The 23,968-nt window shown below is 47.0% G+C and overlaps 1 protein-coding gene across 7 annotated transcripts in view; it reads left to right on the plus strand.

Moving 5' to 3' along the window:
* Window positions 1–23,968, plus strand: part of LOC139750209 (uncharacterized) — a 249,849-nt gene that overhangs the window by 92,210 nt on the left and 133,671 nt on the right. Inside the window, exon 1 of one of the 7 annotated variants that reach the window (XM_071664670.1) lies at window positions 6,108–6,290. The exons of the other annotated variants lie outside the window; for them this stretch is intronic. The gene's annotated coding sequence lies outside the window, so the exon portion shown is untranslated. Of the gene's footprint in view, window positions 1–6,107; window positions 6,291–23,968 lie in introns of those variants that run through there. 7 annotated transcript variants of the gene reach the window in all.

Below are 23,968 nucleotides of genomic sequence, written 5' to 3' on the forward strand. Positions count from 1 at the left end.
TCTTTTTATTTCCACACATCTCTCTTACCCTTACGTTACTCACTCGATCAAACCACCTCACACCACACATTGTCCTCAAACATCTCATTTCCAGCACATCCATCCTCCTGCGCACAACTCTATCCATAGCCCACGCCTCGCAACCATACAACATTGTTGGAACCACTATTCCTTCAAACATACCCATTTTTGCTTTCCGAGATAATGTTCTCGACTTCCACACATTCTTCAAGGCCCCCAGAATTTTCGCCCCCTCCCCCACCCTATGATCCACTTCCGCTTCCATGGTTCCATCCGCTGCCAGATCCACTCCCAGATATCTAAAACACTTCACTTCCTCCAGTTTTTCTCCATTCAAACTCACCTCCCAATTGACTTGACCCTCAACCCTACTGTACCTAATAACCTTGCTCTTATTCACATTTACTCTTAACTTTCTTCTTCCACACACTTTACCAAACTCAGTCACCAGCTTCTGCAGTTTCTCACATGAATCAGCCACCAGCGCTGTATCATCAGCGAACAACAACTGACTCACTTCCCAAGCTCTCTCATCCCCAACAGACTTCATACTTGCCCCTCTTTCCAAAACTCTTGCATTTACCTCCCTAACAACCCCATCCATAAACAAATTAAACAACCATGGAGACATCACACACCCCTGCCGCAAACCTACATTCACTGAGAACCAATCACTTTCCTCTCTTCCTACACGTACACATGCCTTACATCCTCGATAAAAACTTTTCACTGCTTCTAACAACTTTCCTCCCACACCATATATATATATATATATATATATATATATATATATATATATATATATATATATATATATATATATGTATATATATATACACACACACACACACACACACAAAACGAGGAAGCTACATAACCACATCACTTTTCGTTCAGTTTATGAACCCTGACTGAATCATTCTGAACAGGAGACGAACAGAAATGAGCCACGGGCACATTCCCGAGCTGGAGGGGGTGGGGGTTAGCGTGGGGTGGGTGTGGAGGTGGGGTGGGTGGGGGATGGGGGAGGATGAGAAATATTATTGAATTTTCCAGAAATAAAAAGACAAGTCGAGCGGAACTTTTGGTCGTCATCTGGCGAGTCCCACACATTTTTCAGGAACTGTTGCTAGACACGGGCGTGATAGAAATCGTGATGCGCATATATATATATATATATATATATATATATATATATATATATATATATATATATATATATATATATATATATATATATATATATTCCAAAGACCTCTTTTCCAGAATTCCTACAGTTTTAAGGTGCGCTACAATCAGGAGCAGGGAAAGGATGTACCGATGAGTGTGTAACACGGTGATACATCCTCGGCGAAGATGACCTTTCTCCACTCGTGGCGTAACCTAGAAAAACGTTGTGGGGGTCGAATCCCGCAGGTGACCCGCGTTGTCTTCTACCTCTCCTCTCATACGTGGAGCTCCTACACCAGCACTGCTGCTGCCACCGGCTCTTGAGTCTTCCTTCGTCAGGTCTTCCTCCTCCTTCGTGATCAGGAGGAGGGGAGGAAGGAGTAGGGAGTATCCTGCGTCTGGCGGCTCCTGAGTCTTCCTCCGCCAGGTCTTCCTCCTCCTACGTGATGAGGAGGAGGGGAGGAAGGAGTATAGAGTATCCTGCGTCTGCGGGGGAGGAATTCCCTTCAGTTTTCCAAGGAATTTTTTTTCCCCGAGGTGGTGATGGTAGGAGCCAGCTCCGTCACTGCTTGTTGACACGCTCAGCGTGAGACGCGGCGCCCTCCGGAGGCGACAGATTGTGACCAGGTCTTTGTGCAGTACACAGACAGCGAGTTCTAGTCTCAGACGACCCAACTGATAAACGTTTTTTATCATATATCTTTTCAACAACTTTATTTGCAATCTCTTAGTTCTCTTTTCCTCGTGTGTGTAATTGTGTAGGTGTACTGTACAGCGAGGTGTGTTCTACTGGAACCTGCTGTACAAGTGTACAAGCTCTGTCGACTTGTCTGCCGTCAGTATTTAACAGTTTCGTGGCTTAGTTTATCTCGCTCATCCACCAGTACTGCAGAAGTACTTCTTTACAGATTTTCTAACATGTTTCTTGTTCCGGCCTCTGGGGTGTTCTGTCTTTGCATTTTTCGAGTAATTATTCAACATTGATATCATCAGCCAACCTTTTTTAACTTAAAGAATGTGAACAAGTCATCCCTTACTCTTCTATCATCATTGGTGGGCATATTTACTGCCTCAAACCCCTTTTACTTCCACTTTTTTTTTTCATATCCTGGTTCCATCTCTACTGCCCTCCTATAAACTCTCTCCATTAGCTCTACGTAACTCTTTTAAGCATGATGACCAGACGTGAGGTGCGCGATCTCGTTCGAGCCCGATACAAACTGGACGTCTGTGCGAGTCTTCGTATTTAGCCTTATACAGTTTTGTCTCCTGTACCATCTGCCTGATGGAGAGTCAGATATAATGTCGACTCACAGGTCTCTCTTACACACACATACAGATGCCCTCAGCTTACTCCCTCATTGATGACATTGGTTATCGCGGTGTGTGTGTGTGTGTGTGTGTGTAGTTGCCACGGGGTCACCGGTAGAGAGAGGTGTCCGTTCTTATCTCGACGGTCGTTGTAGGGTGCAGTGGTGATGACCCGTTGTGTCTGGTGGTGGTGGTCCGGAGTTGATATTGGCGCAGAGTGTAATGTGCAGCATTGCGTCTAGTGACCCACACCACCCGGGCCCATTACTGGTGGTGTCAAGAGTGAGGAGAGGGTGTGGCGGGTGCGTGGAGTGAGGCGAGTGTGTGTAGGGGTGCGTGGAGTGAGAGGAGAGAGTGTGTGTAGGGGTGCGTCGAGTGAGGAGAGTGTGTGGTGGGTGCGTCGAGTGAGGAGAGGGTGTGTGGGGATGCGTCGAGTGAGGAGAGGGTGTGTAGGGGTGCGTCGAGTGAGGAGAGGGTGTGTGGGGGTGCGTCGAGTGAGAGGAGAGTGTGTGTAGGGGTGCGTTGAGTGAGGAGAGGGTGTGTGGGGGTGCGTGGAGTCAGGTGAGTAGGGGGTGCCTCAAGTGAGGTGTGTGTGAGTGGGAGTGGGGGTGCGTCGAGTGACGAGTGTGTTGCGATGGGTCGAGTGAGGAGAGTGTGTAGGGGGTGCGTCGAGTGATGAAGGGTAGGTCGAATGTGGGATGTACGTCGTGGTCAACATTCTCTCTCTCTCTCTCTCTCTCTCTCTCTCTCTCTCTCTCTCTCTCTCTCTCTCTCTCTCTCTCTCTCTCCACAACTCGACCATAAAGAGAAGTTTCCTGAGTGTGGGTGGACGCCGCCGCCCGGGACTCACTTGTGGGTAATCGAGTGTTTTTTGTGAATGAGTTACTGGAGTGATTGCTGGTACTCACCGTCCAGAGGCCAACCAGACGCTGATGAGTACGTGGACGAATACAATTTCTATATATTCATTTTTTTAATCTAATTACTTTACTTGCCATATAAATGAATTAATGATGCTAATGATGATGATAATAAACATTTTGATCCGCCAGATGAAGCGAACGATGTGTATAGCACCAGTTTGTTCTGCGAGGGACTTGGCTGATTTTTAAGAAACTCAACTTGTCCTTTTGTATTTGCAAAGTGTATTTTCCTCTAACATTTCCCATGATAAGTTGATGTAAACCACATGTATACTACGGGAGAGAATGGGTCAAAGCCAGCGTTACCGTAGAAAGGAAGGCGTAAACCATCATAAACAAATAGACAGACAAACAGACAGACAGGTACTGTCTCGTCTCCAGGCACCAGCCATAGTGGGAGATACGAGTAAGATGAATTTGTTATTCATCCTTGAAAATTGGGTGACCGAACTGGAGACGAACGGAAGGATGGAATGAATAAGATTTTGAATGCTTGGGGGCGTGAGCGTGAAGGAGGGTAGAAGGCGTACGCGGGATAAGGGTGAATTGGAGCGATGTGGTATACATGGGTCGACTTGTTGTCCGTGGATTGAACCAGGGCTTGTGAAGCAGCCGAGGGAAAACCATGGAAGGTCCGTAAGGCCTGGTTGTGGATGAGGAACTGTGCTTTCGGTGCATTACACTCGACAGCTAGAGCGAAAGAAGCCTTTTGATTGTCTGCTCGTGGCGCTACCTCGCTGAAGCGGAAAACGATGAACATACGAAAAGGAAAAAAAACACTTTTTCTCTCTCTCTCAACTGACGCAAATGTCCTCTGGTTCCGACTCTCCCACATTTGTCTCTTCTTACAGTTCTATCTCCTGATGAGAGTCTCTTCCCGCACTTGTCTCCACACTGTCATATATTGACACGTTCCATTCAACCATTGTCAGCGTCCATTGTTCTGACTTTACACGCGTCCTCCTGGTTTCCCACCCACCACCCCTCAACCATTGGTGTACGACGGTACGACCGTTGATCACGAACGGTACGACCCTTGGGCACGACGGTTATGACTCTTGGGTATGATGGCCTGGCCTTTAGATCCGACCCTTAAGTTCTAGGTCAAAGGCCAGGCCATTTTAGCCAAGGGTCGTGTCGTACCGTCGCACTCAAAAAGGGACCGTACACTTTACGCTCTGATCTTGGCCGAAAGCCCGAGAAGCGACAACACTGTCGTGCAAGCCAAGAAGTTTAGGCGCGGCAGACACACTCTTGCCAGCACCTACAAAAGCGCTGTGATGTCGGACATACAACGTGCAGATGTATTCGGGAGATGTTTTGACCATTGCTGCAAGCGGGCAGGGCAGGGAGGCAGGCAAGCAAAGGCCAGAGACTCCGATGGCGGGAGGAGGAGGAGGAGGTCGGAGTGACTTGCATCGGCAACTCCGCTTTAAATGTAGGTCAAACGGCTCTCCCTCGCAATAGTCCCGTTGCCTTCACTCAATTACTCCACACGGGATTAGCCCACAGTCGTCCCAATCCCATCCGTTTGATTGTCATCTCATTTGTTAGAGAGGAGATTTTATGACCATGATCCCAACAGGCCAAAGTCTAGTCCGAAGAGAAATGGAGATGACTCCATGCGAATTGGGTACTTGCCATAGGTGTTACCATCGAGTGGGTTGTGAAGCAGGAGGAGTGTTGTGGTATACCCGTGTTGTGAAAAGATTAAATAATAGGCTCTCTAGACCAGAGGTTTCACAACCCCCAACCCTCCGCCTGTTGTTCGTTCCACCTGTGCCACAGATCGGCGCCCGAAGCTACGTTTTCCCCGCGCCCAGAGGAAGGTAATAATGGCTCGACCATTGCCAGGTTTTCAATACTGTTACATTTTTTTCCAATTATCTCGGTCAACAAGGTCTCTCGCTGTGTATATAATGAGGATGTATGGTCAGGCTCGCCTCGGTAATCTATCGTGACTATACAAAAAAAAAGGAAGCAATTACAGGTGAGCTATATACAGATCACCAGGGATAACAGGAAATAGAAACGTTCGATTCAACCCGTTTCCCGCCATTACTCCTGGCGCTCTCGCGGGAAAACCTGCCGCCCGGCCTCCGCCAATGGGAGGCAAGAGTCGGGTGGCTCCCTCGCGTCCGAATAATCGAACGACAATTTGTACGTTATTAATTCTAACTGCCTCGGTGAGTCTCAGGAATACAGCAGAATGAAACAGTATAAGGTTTTAACTCCTTTTTTTCTTAATGTACCCATTATTTGATGGATTATCGTCCTCCATATATCGTGTAGAACTTATATTGGTCTAGGTCTGGTATTAAAGACGAAGTTCTGTACGTCTGTATCCCTGCGTGTAACTAGATCCGTCATACGAGAGTAATGGATGCTGGGATACATTACGGCCCTCAGACCCAATAGCAAAGATAATTAAGGCTCGTCCGTATCTCTAACCTCGAAACACTTTCCTGCGCGGAAAGTAGGGCGCACCCTCACCCCCCCTCCGCGCACAATGAGTACCCACATTAAAATAGAAAATGAAAAGCTATGTCAAATCCAGTAGCGATCTTTACTTAAAGAATCTTGTTAAATACGAGATTATGGAATATTTAAACCCGGTGTTGGACTAAGCCGGAGCCAGGTGCGAGCCTCGGGACGCTAGGTGGACGACGCTCATATTACCAGAGTTTTGCCTGTGTCGAAGAGGCCTCGGGGGTAGGGGAGCACTACCTGACGTAGCCTGGTGGTACAGTAGCAAGGAGGGTGGCTGGCTGGCTGGCTTCATCACTCGCCTCTTATTTGACCTTTCCCTGGTGTGGCAGTGACGTGGCCTAAGCATCAACGGGTCACACAGCGCGACACAAGGCCGTAAGTTCAGACATGGTTGAGCCAAAGACCGCCATAATTGGTTATAATTTTCTGTTGTTTGACTCCGTCGTGATCCCTCGTCAGAGCTGGCTACCTCGGTGGTGTGGGCTCATGACACACCAGGAAGCTGCACTCGCTACCCCAGTGACGGTCGCACTTACCAGTTTCCTGGTTAATGGCAAGAGATGAAGAAATATGATGACCCCAGTCAGTCGCTGTAGCCCATCCTCGCGCCGTCCAACCCTCCAAGCCCTAGCCAATGCCACCCGGTGTCTCAACCTGTTGGCCTTGACTTCCCTCTCATGTCTGGTTATTTGGGCTTTATGGTGACCCACTGCCGGGGGGTCATTAACGACATCTTATAAAAGTCATTCGAGGGTTAAGGGGTTGTCACCATTTGCAAGGGGGTAGAGTCATCGTGTTTAGGGTTATTTAAGTCATAACTTAAGGAGTTGAGTCGTCTTACTTAAGGGTTAAGTCATTGTGCTCGCAGAGTCGCGACCCTCTTGCTCAAGGGGTTGGAGTCGTCCTCCACTACGAGCACAGACATCGGACAGAAGGGGTTAAGTCTTGCAAGTGAAGGGGTTTGTGATATCGGCGGGGTTGCTAGTGAAGGGGTTTGTGATATCGGCGGGGTTGCTAGTGAAGGGGTTTGTGATATCGGCGGGGTTGCTAGTGAAGGGGTTTGTGATATCGGCGGGGTTGCTAGTGAAGGGGTTTGTGATATCGGCGGGGTTGCTAGTGAAGGGGTTTGTGATATCGGCGGGGTTGCTAGTTAAGGGGTTTGTGATATCGGCGGGGTTGCTAGTGAAGGGGTTTGTGATATCGGCGGGGTTGCTAGTGAAGGGGTTTGTGATATCGGCGGGGTTGCTAGTGAAGGGGTTTGTGATATCGGCGGGGGTTGCTAGTGAAGGGGTTTGTGATATCGGCGGGGTTGCTAGTGAAGGGGTTTGTGATATCGGCGGGGTTGCTAGTGAAGGGGTTTGTGATATCGGCGGGGGTTGCTAGTGAAGGGGTTTGTGATATCGGCGGGGTTGCTAGTGAAGGGGTTTGTGATATCGGCGGGGTTGCTTGTGAAGGGGTTTGTGATATCGGCGGGGTTGCTAGTGAAGGGGTTTGTGATATCGGCGGGGTTGCTAGTGAAGGGGTTTGTGATATCGGCGGGGGTTGCTAGTGAAGGGGTTTGTGATATCGGCGGGGTTGCTAGTGAAGGGGTTTGTGATATCGGCGGGGGTTGCTAGTGAAGGGGTTTGTGATATCGGCGGGGTTGCTAGTGAAGGGGTTTGTGATATCGGCGGGGTTGCTAGTGAAGGGGTTTGTGATATCGGCGGGGGTTGCTAGTGAAGGGGTTTGTGATATCGGCGGGGTTGCTAGTGAAGGGGTTTGTGATCTGCGGGGGTTGCAAGTGTAATGGGTTTTGTGATAACGGCGGGGTTGCTAGTGAAGGGGGGAAAGGGTTTTGTGATATCGGCGGGGTTGCTTGTGAAGGGGTTTTGTGATATCGGCGGGGGTTTGCTAGTGAAGGGGTTTGTGATATCGGCGGGGTTGCTAGTGAATGGGGGGGTTTGTGATATCGGACGGGGGTGCTAGTGAATTGGTTTGTGATATCGGCCGGGGTTTGCTAGTGAAGGGGTTTGTGAATAATCGGGCGGGGTTGCTAGTGAAGGGGTTTGTGATATCGGCGGGGTTGCTAGTGAAGGGGTTTGTGATATCGGCGGGGTTGCTAGTGAAGAGGTTTGTGATATCGGCGGAGGATCCCGGCCGGCTGGGCCCCACAACTTCTTCCCTCTCAAAACTTCCGTAGGAGAAGTTTTAACAGAAGTTGATTTCCGAGCTTCATTTAATGATCTTATATTATTCCCACAGTTATTCTTATTTCAATACTTCCTCTTTTTTTTTTTTTCTTTTCTGTTTATGTGTGTCTATAAGTGTCGTAATTCCGTGGACGGTCAGTACTGTATAAGTGAAAATACTGACCGACTCCATTTCACACGTTTTCTGTGGACCATTGTTGACCAAACCGTCATTTTCGAAGGAACGACCTCCCTCGTCACTGACTGGTTCCTTATGCTCATCACAGCAGCTAGTGATGGGGGGTCGTCACGACCAGCACACGAATGGAACACTCACGAATTTGTGTCCATTCGTGTGACTGTCTTCGTACAGGACTTTGATAAAACACCTGGGGTACGACCGTACGACCCCATGCCACGGGGGAGGATACGACCCCTTACGACAGCGTGATGATTAGATACGACGCTACGACCTTTCGGTACGAACGGTCTCACCCTCCCCCCCCCCACCCTCTGTCTCACCTGACCTGACCTTTCTCGAGGGTCAGGTCAGAAGGACAGGGGCTGGAGGGAGCCACTTCCACCCAAGGGGCTGCCACTTCCCTCAGGCAGCACAACACCAGACCTTGTGTTGTGGTGTCGCTCTTAAGACGACAGGTCGCGCACCGCTTCTCTCCCAGTGCCTCCACACACACACACACACACACACACACACACACACACACACACACTTGCTGGGCCATGTATCCTGGACTTACCCCTCCTCCCCCTCCACCAGTGGAGCCGTGTCGTTTTCTGAATGGGCTATGTCGTTTTCGAAAGTGGCTATATCGTTTTCTAAACTGGCTGTGTCGTTTTCTAAACGGACTATGTCATTTTCCGAACGGATTATGTCGTTTTCTAAACTGGCTATGTCGTTTTCTAAGCCTTTTCTTTTTTTTTTTTTCCTAGACTAGAGATAAGATTAAATGTCCAGTTTCTTATCAGTTTATCTTTTGTTTTAATCTATTATATGGTTGGCTAATATATATATATATATATATATATATATATATATATATATATATATATATATATATATATATATATATATATATATATATATTTTATTATACTTTGTCGCTGTCTCCCACGTTATTGAGGTAGCGCAAAGAAGCAGACGAAAGAATGGCCCAACCCACCCACATACACATGTATGTACATAAACGCCCACACACGCACATATACATACCTATGCATTTCAACGTATACGTACACAGACATATACATATATACGCATGTACATATTCATACATGCTGCCTTCATCCATTCCTGTCGCCACCCCACCACACATGAAATGGCTCCCCCCGCACCATATTCGTTCACACTCAGTCTCTCGCTGTCATGTGTAATGCACCGAAACCACAGATATAGATAGATAGATAGATACCACCGCATAATTTATATTGTTTCCGTACATATACAATTTTAAGATTAAATAAAAACTTCTATATGAAAAAAAAAATATCTCAGGTTTTTGTAAATAATTCAAAGGTTAATCCTGATTAGTTAGTGAGCGAAATGCTTTTTTATTTTTAGGGTTTCCCGGGAAAGAAATAATTAATAATTAGATGTCTTTCTGTCTGTATGTGACGGTAAACACTTGTAACAGTCTATGTAATTGGTGTATTTTCTTATATTTCACACACACACACACACACACACACACACACACACACATATATATATATATATATATATATATATATATATATATATATATATATATATATATTTATTTATTATACTTTGTCGCTGTCTCCCGCGTTAGCGAGGTAGCGCAAGGAAACAGACGAAAGAATGGCCCAACCCACCCACATACACATGTATGTACATACACGTCCACACTCGCACATATACATTTCAACGTATACATAGATATACATACACAGACATATACATATATACACATGTACGTAATTCATACTTGCTGCCCTTATTCATTCTCGTCGCCACCCCGCCACACATGAATGACACCCCCCCCCCTCCCCCACCGCACGCGCGCGAGGTAGCCCTAGGAAAAGACAACAAAGGCCCCATTCGTTCACACTCAGTCTCTAGCTGTCATGTATAATGCACCGAAACCACAGCTCCCTTTCCACTTCCAGGCCCCACAGAACTTTCCATGGTATATGAATGGTATATTGCACTGGTATTTCGTCCATATAATTAGATACTTAAGATTTTTGATGACTCTTCTAACGTCACGGCTGTTTAGGCCCTGGCGGCCGGCTGTTTAAGCTTCACAGCGAGCAAGGTTCACGTAGCCGGCCGGCCAGTCCAGCCGGTCGGCTTTACCTCGGCCGTACACGTCAGCCTGGCTCACCTCCCCCACTCCCTTCCTGGTCGATCCAGGTCTTGAGGTATGACCCGTCACCCCCCCCCCCTCGGGGTTATGGGGTGACGGACTTTAATCTCCCCTCCCCCTGAAGGAGCGTAGGTTCTGGGGAGTAGCGGGTATGATCTCCCCTTAAGTAAGCTCCCCAACCAACCAATAGACCTTCTAATCTCCCTTCCCCCCCATACTCACGTCTGCTCCCTCACCCGCCATCATTTATCTCCCAGCGCGCCCCCTCCCATCCACCCCAACAGCCCCTCACCCACGCGCTGACCCATGTACTCTCTCTCTCTCTCTCTCTCTCTCTCTCTCTCTCTCTCTCTCTCTCTCTCTCTCTCTCTCTCTCTCTCCTCATGATAGACATCCTCATTCTACCACCCCAGGAATTCTCATCCCCATTCCCTCCCCTCCCAGGCCAGAAGCCTCACCCCTCCCCTCTCCTCAATTCCCCCATCCATTTCCTCTCACCCAGCCGCCTCCTCATAGTCTCCCCCCAACCCTCCCAACGCATCTTCCTCCCCAGCCCGGTACACACACACACACACACACACGCACACACACACACACACACACACACACACACCCCTCACACACCATCACCTGCCTCGTGTTCCTTCGTGATATTCTCTCTCTCTCTCTCTCTCTCTCTCTCTCTCTCTCTCTCTCTCTCTCTCTCTCTCTCTCTCTCTCTCTCCCTTCCTTGAGTGTCTTTCGTCAGTCCTGGTTTTGAAGTGCACAGAAACACTACAGAAGCGGGCAATAAAGCAAGTCGACTGCCAGGTTTTATTGAGGAGGGGGGGCGCGCGCGCACACACACACACACACACACACACACACACACACACACACACACACACACACACACACACACACACACTGAGACACACGTCAGCGAGACATCATCTTGAATATGAAGTCCATCTGAGGTCATGGAAGAGTGAACGTGGAAAGGGGGGGAGGACGAAGATGGACTTGAATGAGTTTCAGAGAATGTCGACACAGCTGATCCCATCTCTTGAGAAACCTGCCGTAGGGAGAGACAGAGAGAGGAGATCAACTGTGTCTGTCGACCCTTATCAGCAAGGGTAGCATGTCTGGGAACCTTGATATAGGGTTTCACAATTGTCAGTGGGTTTGACGATATGAATAATTCATCTGTTATTATTATTGTTATTGTTAGTTTTTATTATTATTATTATTATTATTATTATTATTATTATTATTATTATTATTATTATTATCATTATTATTATTATTATTATTATTGTCGTTTTTATTATTATTATTATTATTATTATTATTATTATTATTGTTATTATTGTTATTATTATTATTATTATTATTGTTGTTATTATTATTATTATTATTATTATTATTATTATTATTATCTTTATTATTATTATTACTATTATTATTATTATTATTATTATTATTATTATTATTATTATCATTATTATTATTGTTTTTGTTGTTATTACCATTATCATTGTTTTTATTATTGTTTTTATTATTTTTCATATAAGGACCAGTGTAATACCATAGAACCCAAATGATGTAATGCTAACGTATGAAAGCGTCTCCCAGTTGAAGACAGGAAGAACTTACACATGCCCTCACTGCAGACGTGGTTCATGCAAACACACTAAACATTTCCACAAACAGATTCAGGTTTCTGTGAGGCCAGTGTGGGTAGGTGGCCGATCCCGTGCCAGCCGCTGTGTAGCGAAGTATGGCACAGTGCAGTGTGTAGTAGTAGTAGGGTACAGTGTAGTGTGTAGTAGTAGTAGTAGTAGTAGTAGTAGTAGTAGTAGTAGTAGTATGGCGCAGTGTAGTGTATAGCAGTATGGCACAGTGTAGTGTATAGTGGTAGTAGTAGTATGGCACAGTGTAGTGTATAGCAGTATGGCACAGTGTAGTGTATAATAGTATATAGTACATGTCAGACAGTGAGACACATGCCCAGTGAAGGGTTCCATTACGTTGTGTTTAATACCAAGCTTGCCCGACTTCCACAATGCACAGCGTCTCGTTCATCATTTTTTCATGCTGGGTGGAGTGTGTGTGTATGTGTGTGTGGAGGGGGAGGATAGCCTCCTCCTCATTCCACCCTCGCCTCGGCTGTCTGTAACAACCCCTCGTGTACATATATACACAACAGATGACCAAGTCACGAGCCGGCATCTGGTGTTCCTATCTCTCTCTCTCTCTCTCTCTCTCTCTCTCTCTCTCTCTCTCTCTCTCTCTCTCTCTCTCTCTCTCTCTCACACACACACACACACACACACACAACCTCGCCCCGTGCACGCCCTCGAGCCTCCTCTCCTCTCCAGTATGCATGCGCGACACTGAATTAGAACCAGAGGACACCGCCACACAAGGCTGTCCACGGAGTGAATTACCACCCACCACACCTCAGGACGAGCTGGCACCGATGACCTGACTTATGGAGGAGCTCATTGTGAGGCGCAGCTCCGTCTTGGGTGACACTTACGCACGCCTAACCACCACCACCACCTCAACCCCCACCTCAACGCTTGGGAGATGGTGTGTTTCCCCATCATTATTTCCCCTAAGGAGGAGATTCGTGAGGCCAGTCGACGAAGATCTATACACGTACGGTTAACAAGGGGGGGAACAAAAAATAATCTCTCTCTCCCTTTCCGCACCGTTGCTAAGTTGTTTTTAATCTTGTATAGAAAAAAAAAAAAGAGGGATGTGTTCCCATGAGGCCATTGTTCTTCTATTCCTGACGCTGCCTCGCCATTTCCTCACACCCTGCTTCCTTCCACCCCCTCCTCCCTCCCCCCGAGCCCTGTTGTGGAGGGGCGGCCCAAGGGGCTTCACCAGACGGAACCACAAGTCAGGAAGTGCAGTGGTGTGTCTGTGTCTGTGTTTGTGTGTGTCTGTGTCTGTTTGTGTTTGTGTGGCTGTGTCTGTGTTTCTGTGTGTGTGTGTGTGTGTCTGTGTGTCTGTGTGTCTGTGTGTGTGTAGGGGGTGAAGGTGGGGGTGGGGTGGGGATTCTATTAATGTAAGTTGCTGAGGTGTGAGGCAGAAATGAACATTTTTTTCATCTCTTATTGGCCCTTGGTAGTTGGGTTGGGTAGTTGTGATTTGGGAGCGAGAAGGAGGGTGGTGGGGTGGGTGTTTCAAGTGTTGTGAAGCAGACGTGGGTGTTGAGCGAGATGAGATGAAGTTGTCACAGAAGGTTGTCATATACACACCCTTTTTAGAGGTGGGTCCTTTTGCAGGTTCGGAACTGTGGTTGAGTCAGTAGGAAGGGGGAAGGGATGAACTGCTTTTTGGAGTGATGAAACCTTCCACAACAGTGTTCATGTTTTCGTCCATGGACGACGATACAGTTTCGCCAAAGAGGGGACTGTACAACTCTTGTTATAACCTTATGCATGCAGACTGATTCCAGCAACAAATATATATATATATATATATATATATATATATATATATATATATATATATATATATATATATATATATATATATATGGCGAATAGTTTGAAAGAAAAAGATATATATATATATATATATATATATATATATATATATATCATTTTTCTTTTCCTTCAAAGTATTCGCCATTTCCCGCATTAGCGAGGTAGCGTTAAGAACAGAGGACTGGGCCTTTGAGGGAATACCCTCACCTGGCCCAATTCTCTCTTCCTTCTTTTGGAGAGATAAAAAAAAAACGAGAGGGGAGGATTTCCAGCCCCCCCCCCCCCCCCGCTCCCTTCCCTTTTAGTCGCCTTCTATATATATATATATATATATATATATATATATATATATATATATAGAGAGAGAGAGAGAGAGAGAGAGAGAGAGAGAGAGAGAGAGAATGGATGTACACCATCAACGCATTCTTCCCACACACACACACACACACACACACACACACACACACACACACACACACACAGAGCCCAGCAGCCAGCCTCCTACGTACGGAGGAGGTGGGCGTGGGCCACGTCCCGGGCAGGCCAGTGACTTCCAGCGTCGGCGTCAATCATACACACGCGGCCATGTTGTCTCCCCGTGACGTCACACAGTCAGCTGTAATATTCAGACAGCCGCTACGCTAGCCAGGACTGTCAGCCAGCAGGGTACAGTGTCGGTGTCAGCAGCCAGAACTGTCAGCATAGTATGGTAGTATCAGCGTCAGCAGCTAGACCCAGTCAGCCAGTATAGTATAGTGTCAGCAGCCAGACCAGTCAGCCAGCAGGGTACGGTGTCAGCAGCCAAAACAGTCAGCCAGCAGGGTATATTGTCAGCAGCCAGAACAGTCAGCCAGCAGGGTACAGCGTCAGCAGCCAGAACAGTAAGCCAGCAAGGTACGGTGTCAGCAGCCAGAACAGTCAGCCAGCAGGGTACGGTGTCAGCAGCCAGAACAGTCAGCCAGCAGGGTACGGTGTCAGCAGCCAGTCCTTACCCGGCGCGTGTATGTAAATGAATTCCAATATTCCATCAAGCCCCGATAACTTTTATTTACAATTTACAGTCGATGTTTATAACTTTTATTTACAATTTACAGTCAAGTTTATAACTTTTATTTACAATTTACAGTCGATGTTTATAACTTTTATTTACAATTTACAGTCGATGTTTATAACTTTTATTTACAATTTACAGTCGATGTTTATAACTATTATTTACAATTTACAGTCGAAGTTTATAAGTGAACCCAGACATTCAGCACACTATTATTTACAGACGTGCACCACGAGTGCGGAAGTTTCTCCTATTTTTTCTTTTTTTTTTTCTTTTCAATCGCGAGAAAGAAAATAGTTTTAGTTTTATAAATTAAGATGTTATGATTTATATTATAAGATCAGCGCATGAGAAGCGGGATCACAAAACCAGATAACTTACCCTCGGTCGAAAACTTATATATATATATATATATATATATATATATATATATATATATATATATATATATATATATATATATACACACATCTACTGGAGGGGGAATGCCATTTCGTGTGCGGCGGGGTGGTGACGGGAATGGATGAAGGCAGGAAGTATGGATATGTACATCTGTATATATTCATATGTCTGTGTATGGATATGTATGTATACGTTGAAATGGATATGTAAGTATGTGTGTGTGTATGTGTGTGTGTGTGTGTGGGCGTTTATGTATATACATGTGTATGTGAGTGGGTTGGGCTGTTCCTCGTCTGTTTCCTTGCGCTACCTCGCTAACGCGGGAGACGGCGGTTAAGTATAATATATATATATATATATATATATATATATATATATATATATATATATATATATATATATATATATATATATATATTTATATATATATATATATATAATCTCATCTTATCTCACCCCAATACACTGTCTCCCCACCTTCCTCAGTTCCTCCCCATCAGGGATGACACTCCCTAGATTCCCATCTTCCTCCCACAATGGAATTCACCTTAAACCCCCCCTGGCGGCGGGGCGGCTCGCCCCCTGGGATTACATTGGCTCCTTTAGACTGACGAACCAATTACCTTCCAAGGAATTGACGTTCTCGCATCCGCGCACGTATAACCTTTACTTACAACCAAGATATATATATATTATATTTTATTTTCATTATACTTTGTCGCTGTCTCCCGCGTTTGCGAGGTAGCGCAAGGAAACAGACGAAAGAAATGGCCCAACCCCCCCCCCCCTACACATGTATATACATACGAATATATATATATATATATATATATATATATATATATATATATATATATATATATATATATATATATATATAGCTGTCATGTATAATGCACCGAAACCACAGCTCCCTTTCCGCATCCAGGCCCCACAAAACTTTCCCCCAGACGCTTCACATTCCCTGGTGCAATCCATTGACATATATATATATATATATATATATATATATATATATATATATATATATATATATATATATATATGGTCACATTAGTCCGCGATGGTAGTTATGAAGGGGAAATAGCAAATCGGTAGGAGTTTCGCTAACTGTACATAACATGTAAATTTTTCGTCAACACATGTTGCACACTACGCGTATCACGGAAGATCATTCGCCTCCTCAGGTGCAAACAATTCATCAGGTTTGTGAAAATCGCAACACCAACGCACGGACTCCGTCCTGTCAGCGCCATGCCGAGGTATACACTGGCCTGACTGTTAAAGGGAAAGTAGGGAGGGAAGGGGAGGGTGCCTTGTGGTTAAGGGGGCAGGGGGGGGCGCCTTGTGGTTAAGGGTGGGGAGAGGGGCCGCCTTGTGGTTAATGGGGGTTGGGGGGGTTGTGTGTACGAAAGGTTGGCCTGGGTCACGAGAGGTGTGTTGAACTACGTCTCTTTTATGTTGTAGTTTCTTGATGATTCTTTCATGATGGCTTGGTTGATAATAAGATGTGCTTTTGAGTTACCTGGGGACTAGTTGAAGTTCTCAGTGTTAGCTATTCAGACAGGTTCAGTGACGTTACGGGTGGTACAGTCAAATGAGGGGTATTGTGTGACTGGGTTGTTAAGTGACGTTACGGCTAGTACAGTCAAATGAGGGGTATTATGTGACTGAGTTGTTAAGGTCTACAGTGTGACCGTTTTCATGACAGCGATGAACGATCGGATTCCCGTTGTTACCCCTGTAGTTTGAACACCCGCCTTTGTCCACTTTGCCGATATGCAGTGTCGCTATGCATGCATTCCACCAAGCCTCAGGCGCTTCACCATGATCCATACATACACTGACAATCGTAAGTAACCAACCAACAACACAGTCACCCAATTTCTAAAGAAATTCAACTGCAGTACTCCATATAACGCAAGGCTTGCATCCTCCTCTTGTCTCCTCGCCAAACTACGCTCTTCATGACTCTCTCACTCCGCATACCAATCCCATCTCAAGCACACTACATCTCCCACCCTCATCAACCACATTCAGCAGTCCTTCAGAATACTCACTCTACCTCCTTCTCACTTCATCACTACTTGTTACCACTTCCCCATCTGCTCCATTCATCGGTGTTCCCATTCGTTCTCTTGTTTTTCGAACATTACTAACCTCCTTCCAAAACATCTTGTTCTCCCTAAAGTTTGATGATACTCGCTCGCCCCAGATTTTCATATGCCGCTCCCCTTTTTTTCAACGCCTGCACCTTCCTCTTGACCTCCTGCCGCTTTCTCTTATACATTTCCTAATCATGTGCACTACTACCTTTCTAATCTGCCCACCTCCCACCTTACGCATGCCATACGCATCATTGGCATATGCCAGCACTGCTTCCCCTAAATTTAGACTTCCCATTCTTGATCCACTGACTTAGCTTCGGTTACACTCGCCTTTTATCATTCTACACTCAATCTCTCCTGGTATTGCCTCGCACAAGTCTATTTTCCAAGCTCTCATCACTCTCACCATTCTCTTCTCACCCATAACGTTTCCTCTTTTCCGAAAACCCCTCTACAAATCTACACCTTCGCCTCTGTAATGTATTGATCAAATATCCCTCTAGCTGCCCCTCCTAGCATATTCACAGTTAAATGCTGACCGTCTTTCCTCCTCGTACACGTATTCTTGTGCATGTCCCTCTTTCAGCACACAACTCCACAAGCTGATCAGCATTTCTGTTCACATTACTGAATACCCCATGTGCCCCTAATTATATACCCTTATTCACTTTCGTATTAAATCAACCATTACTAGTACCCGGTCTCTTGCATCAAAACTGCTGACACAAACTCACTACTGCTCCCAAAACACTTGTCTTTCAAGGTCTCATGGCCTGGTATATAAAGCTGTAAGAATCACCCATCTCTCGCAGATCACTTTCATTTTTACCCAGATTAATCTGGAGCTCGCTTCCATACATTCGTATCTCTCACACTTCCACAACTCCTGCTTCAACAGTAATGCTACCCTTTCCTTGGCTTTAGTCCTCACACAACCTTTGACTTTACTCTTAAGACATGTCCAAACCATTGATCCCCCTTTTACTCCTCTGCTTCGTATCACTCAGAGCCAGAACATCCAGGTTCCTTTCCTCAAAGATACCACCTGTCTCTCCTCTCTTCTCATCTTGGGTTACATCCACACACACACACATTCAGACACCCCAGCCAGCGCCTTCGAGGAGGATGAGCACTCCCCGCTCGGCTCTTCTTCTGTTTCATCTTTTAGAAACTGAAGTATAGGAAGGGGTGAGGGGGGGGGTTTCCAGCCCCCAGCTCCCGCCTCAGTTAGTTATTTAGTCTCTCTCTCTCTCTCTCTCTCTCTCTCTCTCTCTCTCTCTCTCTCTCTCCCATTCCACTGGAAATACTCTCCTCCCCTCTTCCCTTTAATACAAATCATCTCTCTCTCCTCTCCCTTTATACCTTCCTCCTCCTTCAAGCTCTCTCTCTCTCTCTCTCTCTCTCTCTCTCTCTCTCTCTCTCTCTCTCTCTCTCTCTCTCTCTCTCTCTCTCTCTCTCTCTCACACACACACAGCATAATCGCTGTGGATCTGAGTCCTACATCAGCAGTATGATATTTTTTTTCCCCCTCACAGAGTTTAAAGGGCGAAGCGTTGAGAGGCCGCACGTGCTGCTGGCGGGGAGGGAGGCGGGCAAGCTGACACGGGAGGGTGAGAGAGAGAGAGAGAGAGAGAGAGAGAGAGAGAGAGAGAGAGAGAGAGAGAGAGAGAGAGAGAGAGAGAGGAAGGTATAAAGGAAGAGGAGAGAGAGATGATTTGTATTAAAGGGAAGAGGGGAGGAGAGTATTTCCAGTGGAATGGAAGGGAGAGAGAGAGAGAGAGAGAGAGAGAGAGAGAGAGAGAGAGAGAGAGAGAGAGAGAGAGATGGGAACGTCAAATATCGAAGGGAAGAAATCGAGTGAAAGAAGGAACGCGAAAGTGAGAGAGTGAGAGAGGTAGCGGTGAGAGGGGTTAGGTCGGATGAGCAGGAAGTGAGAGTGGGCGGTGATAGTGGCCACGTCAAGTCTTATGGGTAGGATGTGAGAGTGGCCAGGTCATGTGGGAAGGTAGTGAGAGTTGGCGGTGAGAGTGGTTTGGTCGTATCAGTTGGAAGTGGGGGGGGGGGGGGTAGTGAGAGGGGTCAAATTAGGTGGGAAGGAAGTGGGTTGAAGCGGTGGAAGTGGTAGGTGTGGTCGCCAGAGAGAGAGGTGGCGATGAGAGTTATCAGGTCAGGAAGTGAGAGGGGGCGGTGAGAGTTGTGAGGTCAGCTGGATAGGAAGTGAGAGAGGGGGGACTGTGAGAGTGGGCAGGAAGTGAGAGGTGGTGGTGAGAGTCGTCGGGTCAGATGGATAGAAAAGTGAGAGGTGGCGGTGAGAGTCTTGAGGTCAGATGGACAGAAAGTGAGAGGGGAGGGAGGGAGTGAGAGTGATGTGGTTAGGTAGGTAGTAAGAGGGGGCTGTGAGAGTGGTCAAGGCATGAGGGGGAAGGGGGGGGGGGGAGGAAGTGAGAGAGGGGCTGTGAGAGTAATCAGGTCAGGTCAGGTCAGGTCTTGTGGGCAGGAAGGTGACCTTACTGTGGCCATCACTCCATTTTATTTGTTAAGGATCATCTATACCTGTTGTGCGTGTGGCCACCATCTGCCTCACCTCATCTATACCTGTTGTGCGTGTGGCCACCATCTGCCCCACCTCATCTATACCTGGTGTGCGTGTGGCCACCATCTGCCTCACCTCATCTATACCTGGTGTGCGTGTGGCCACCATCTGCCCCACCTCATCTATACCTGGTGTGCGTGTGGCCACCATCTGCCTCACCTCATCTATACCTGGTGTGCGTGTGGCCACCATCTGCCTCACCTCATCTATACCTGGTGTGCGTGTGGCCACCATCTGCCTCACCTCATCTATACCTGGTGTGCGTGTGGCCACCATCTGCCCCACCTCATCTATACCTGGTGTGCGTGTGGCCACCATCTGCCTCACCTCATCTATACCTGGTGTGCGTGTGGCCACCATCTGCCTCACCTCATCTATACCTGGTGTGCGTGTGGCCACCATCTGCCTCACCTCATCTATACCTGGTCTACGTGTGGCCACCATCTGCCTCACCTCATCTATACCTGGTGTGCGTGTGGCCACCATCTGCCCCACCTCATCTATACCTGGTGTGCGTGTGGCCACCATCTGCCTCACCTCATCTATACCTGGTGTGCATGTGGCCACCATCTGCCTCACCTCATCTATACCTGGTGTGCGTGTGTCCACCATCTGCCTCACCTCATCTATACCTGGTGTGCGTGTGGCCACCATCTGCCTCACCTCATCTTCCTCCACGCCCCATCCTTTGTTCCAAGCTTATCTTTCAAAAGTTTAAGCTGCTTGACGGGTTTTGCACAAGCTTTTGACAGTTCCGAAACATTTTTTTGTTTTTTGTTTTGTTTTGTTTTTTGTTTTGAAAAGGCAATCAACCAACCTTCCTCATGATGATGCCAACACAGAACAGATCTATAGGTTTAGTATAGTTGCCCTCAGAAGATTATCTTAGTTCAACTTCAATGATTAATCAGTTGTATGTGTGTGTGTGTGTGTGTGTGTCTGTGTCTGTGTGTGTGTGTGTCTGTGTGTGTCTGTGTGTGTCTGTGTGTGTGTGTGTCTGTGTGTGTGTGTGTGTGTGTGTGTGTGTGTATGTGTCTGTGTGTCTGTGTGTGTGGTAGTGTATGTGTGTGTGTGTGTGTGTCTGTGTGTGTGGTGTGTGTGTGTGTCTGTGTGTGTATGTGTGTGTCTGTGTGTGTGTGTGTCTGTGTGTGTATGTGTGTGTCTGTGTGTGTGTGTGTCTGTGTGTGTATGTGTGTGTCTGTGTGTGTCTGTGTGTGTATGTGTGTGTCTGTGTGTGTGGTGTGTGTGTGTGTGTATGTGTGTCTGTGTGTCTGTGTGTCTGTGTGTGTGTGTCTGTGTGTGTGGTGTGTGTGTGTGTGTGTGTGTGGTGTGTGTGTGTGTGTGTGTGTGTGCGTGCTCGGAGTGCCATTACTGGCACAGGTCGGGTGAGTGTGTGAGTATAGTGTAGTGAGGTCTTCAAGTGGCGTGTTAATACAAGAGGGTGTGGGGTGGTGGGGTGTTAATACAGGAGGAAGGGCTAAGACTGCTAGCAACTGGGGCTATCAAAGGAGAGACAGCTTAACAAAGCAGGAGGCGCTGGCATAGGTTGGATGTCTAATACAGGAGGCAGGGAGGGATTTACAGGCTATGGCTAGGCTAAATAAAGATGTCGAGGAAGACGGAGGTAAAGTAACAAAGGAGGTTAGGTTAGGTTAGGTTTAAACAACAAGAAGGAGCTTCTAACAGAGCAAGGATGTCTGGGCCAGCTTGAGCCAGCGAGAGAGACCCTAACAAAGGAAGACTCCAACAAAGGAAGACTCTGATAAGGCAGGAGATAACATAGGAAGAGTTTGTAACAAAGGACAGATTCTCATCGAAGTAAGAGAGGCTAGCGCGTCGGAACTCAACGTGCCACTCAAAAAAAAAAGTGACTATTTTTCAGTTTGTTTTGATTGGATTTCACGGTATGTAGTGGAGAGGCAGGTCATGTGGAAGATGTGGTGAGGCAGGTCATGTGGAAGAAGTGGAGAGGCAGGTCATGTGGAAGATGTGGTGAGGCAGGTCATGTGGAAGAAGTGGTGAGGCAGGTCATGTGGAAGAAGTGGAGAGGCAGGTCATGTGGAAGAAGTGGTGAGGCAGGTCATGTGGAAGAAGTGGAGAGGCAGGTCATGTGGAAGAAGTGGTGAGGCAGGTCATGTGGAAGAAGTGGAGAGGCAGGTCATGTGGAAGAAGTGGAGAGGCAGGTCATGTGGAAGAAGTGGAGAGGCAGGTCATGTGGAAGAAGTGGAGAGGCAGGTCATGTGGAGAGGCAGGTCATGTGGAAGATGTGGAGAGGCAGGTCATGTGGAAGATGTGGAGAGGCAGGTCATGTGGAAGATGTGGAGAGGCAGGTCATGTGGAAGAAGTGGAGAGGCAGGTCATGTGGAAGAAGTGGTGAGGCAGGTCATGTGGAAGAAGTGGTGAGGCAGGTCATGTGGAAGAAGTGGAGAGGCAGGTCATGTGGAAGATGTGGAGAGGCAGGTCATGTGGAAGAAGTGGAGAGGCAGGTCATGTGGAAGAAGTGGTGAGGCAGGTCATGTGGAAGAAGTGGAGAGGCAGGTCATGTGGAAGATGTGGAGAGGCAGGTCATGTGGAAGAAGGGGTGAGGCAGGTCATGTGGAAGAAGTGGAGAGGCAGGTCATGTGGAAGAAGTGAGGCAAGTCATGTGGAAGAAGTGGAGAGGCAGGTCATGTGGAAGAAGTGGAGAGGCAGGTCATGTGGAAGAAGTGGTGAGGCAAGTCATGTGGAAGAAGTGGTGAGGCAGGTCATGTGGAAGAAGTGGAGAGGCAGGTCATGTGGAAGAAGTGGAGAGGCAGGTCATGTGGAAGAAGTGGAGAGGCAGGTCTTGTGGAAGATTGGGTGAGGTGTCTCGGGTGTGGAAGGTTCAGTGGTGAGTCGACCGCCTCCTGTGGGACATCGGGACAGACCAGGTGTGTAAAATGGGTCCGTTTCATGTCACGCTGAAGGTCGGGGTCAGATCAGGTTCAGTCCAATCCTGAAGGAAGGTCGGGGTCAGATCAGGTTCAGTCCACTCCTGAAGGGAGGTCGGGGTCACATCAGGTTCAGTCCACTCCTGAAGGGAGGTCGGGGTCACATCAGGTTCAGTCCACTCCTGAAAGGAGGTCGGGGTCAGATCACGTTCAGTCCACTCCTGAAGGGAGGTCGGGGAAGGGTCAGACGGAGGGTTCGAAGCCGTGGGTCGAAGCGGTTTAGGTGGTGGGGAAAAGTTCCGTGTCAGTTTTAAGACGAATGATCGGATCAGGTCAGGCAGGAGGTGGATCAAGAGTGGAGGTCAGGTTTGCTGGTGGACAAGCAGCGACGGAGCTCGCTCTCTCTCTCTCTCTCTCTCTCTCTCTCTCTCTCTCTCTCTCTCTCTCTCTCTCTCTCTCTCTCTCTCTCTCTCTCTCTCTCTCTAGAGAGAGAGAGAGAGAGAGAGAGAGAGAGATTATACTCTGTAATCACAGCTGCTGCGTAATGGAGGATGTCTGTATATTATACTCTCGAGTATAATATCAGACCCCAGGACGTCATACGATATATATGATATCGAAGCTTCGCAGACGAAGACTCGCTTTTGTAAGACAAGAAAAACAGCACTTGCCTGTAGGGGGGATGTGAGGAAACTACGACGCTCAGGTGTATGAAGGAACAACACTCGCTTCTGCTGGATGTGAAGCAACTCTCGCACTCGAGGATGTAAACAAACTTTTGCATCAGGTGGATAGGAACGAACACAGAGCTCTATCTTCGATGTATATCAACTGACTGTTATATTTCTCTCTTGTGTCTCCCTTAATGATGTGATTATTACACGAAAGTGCACTTGGGAACTTTTCGTGTTTCATTTTCCCCGTGGACTCTTAGGAATATATATATATATATATATATATATATATATATATATATATATATATATATATAT

The sequence above is a fragment of the Panulirus ornatus genome, chromosome 9 (assembly GCF_036320965.1).
Source record: "Panulirus ornatus isolate Po-2019 chromosome 9, ASM3632096v1, whole genome shotgun sequence".
NCBI classification, from domain to species: Eukaryota; Metazoa; Arthropoda; class Malacostraca; order Decapoda; family Palinuridae; genus Panulirus; species Panulirus ornatus.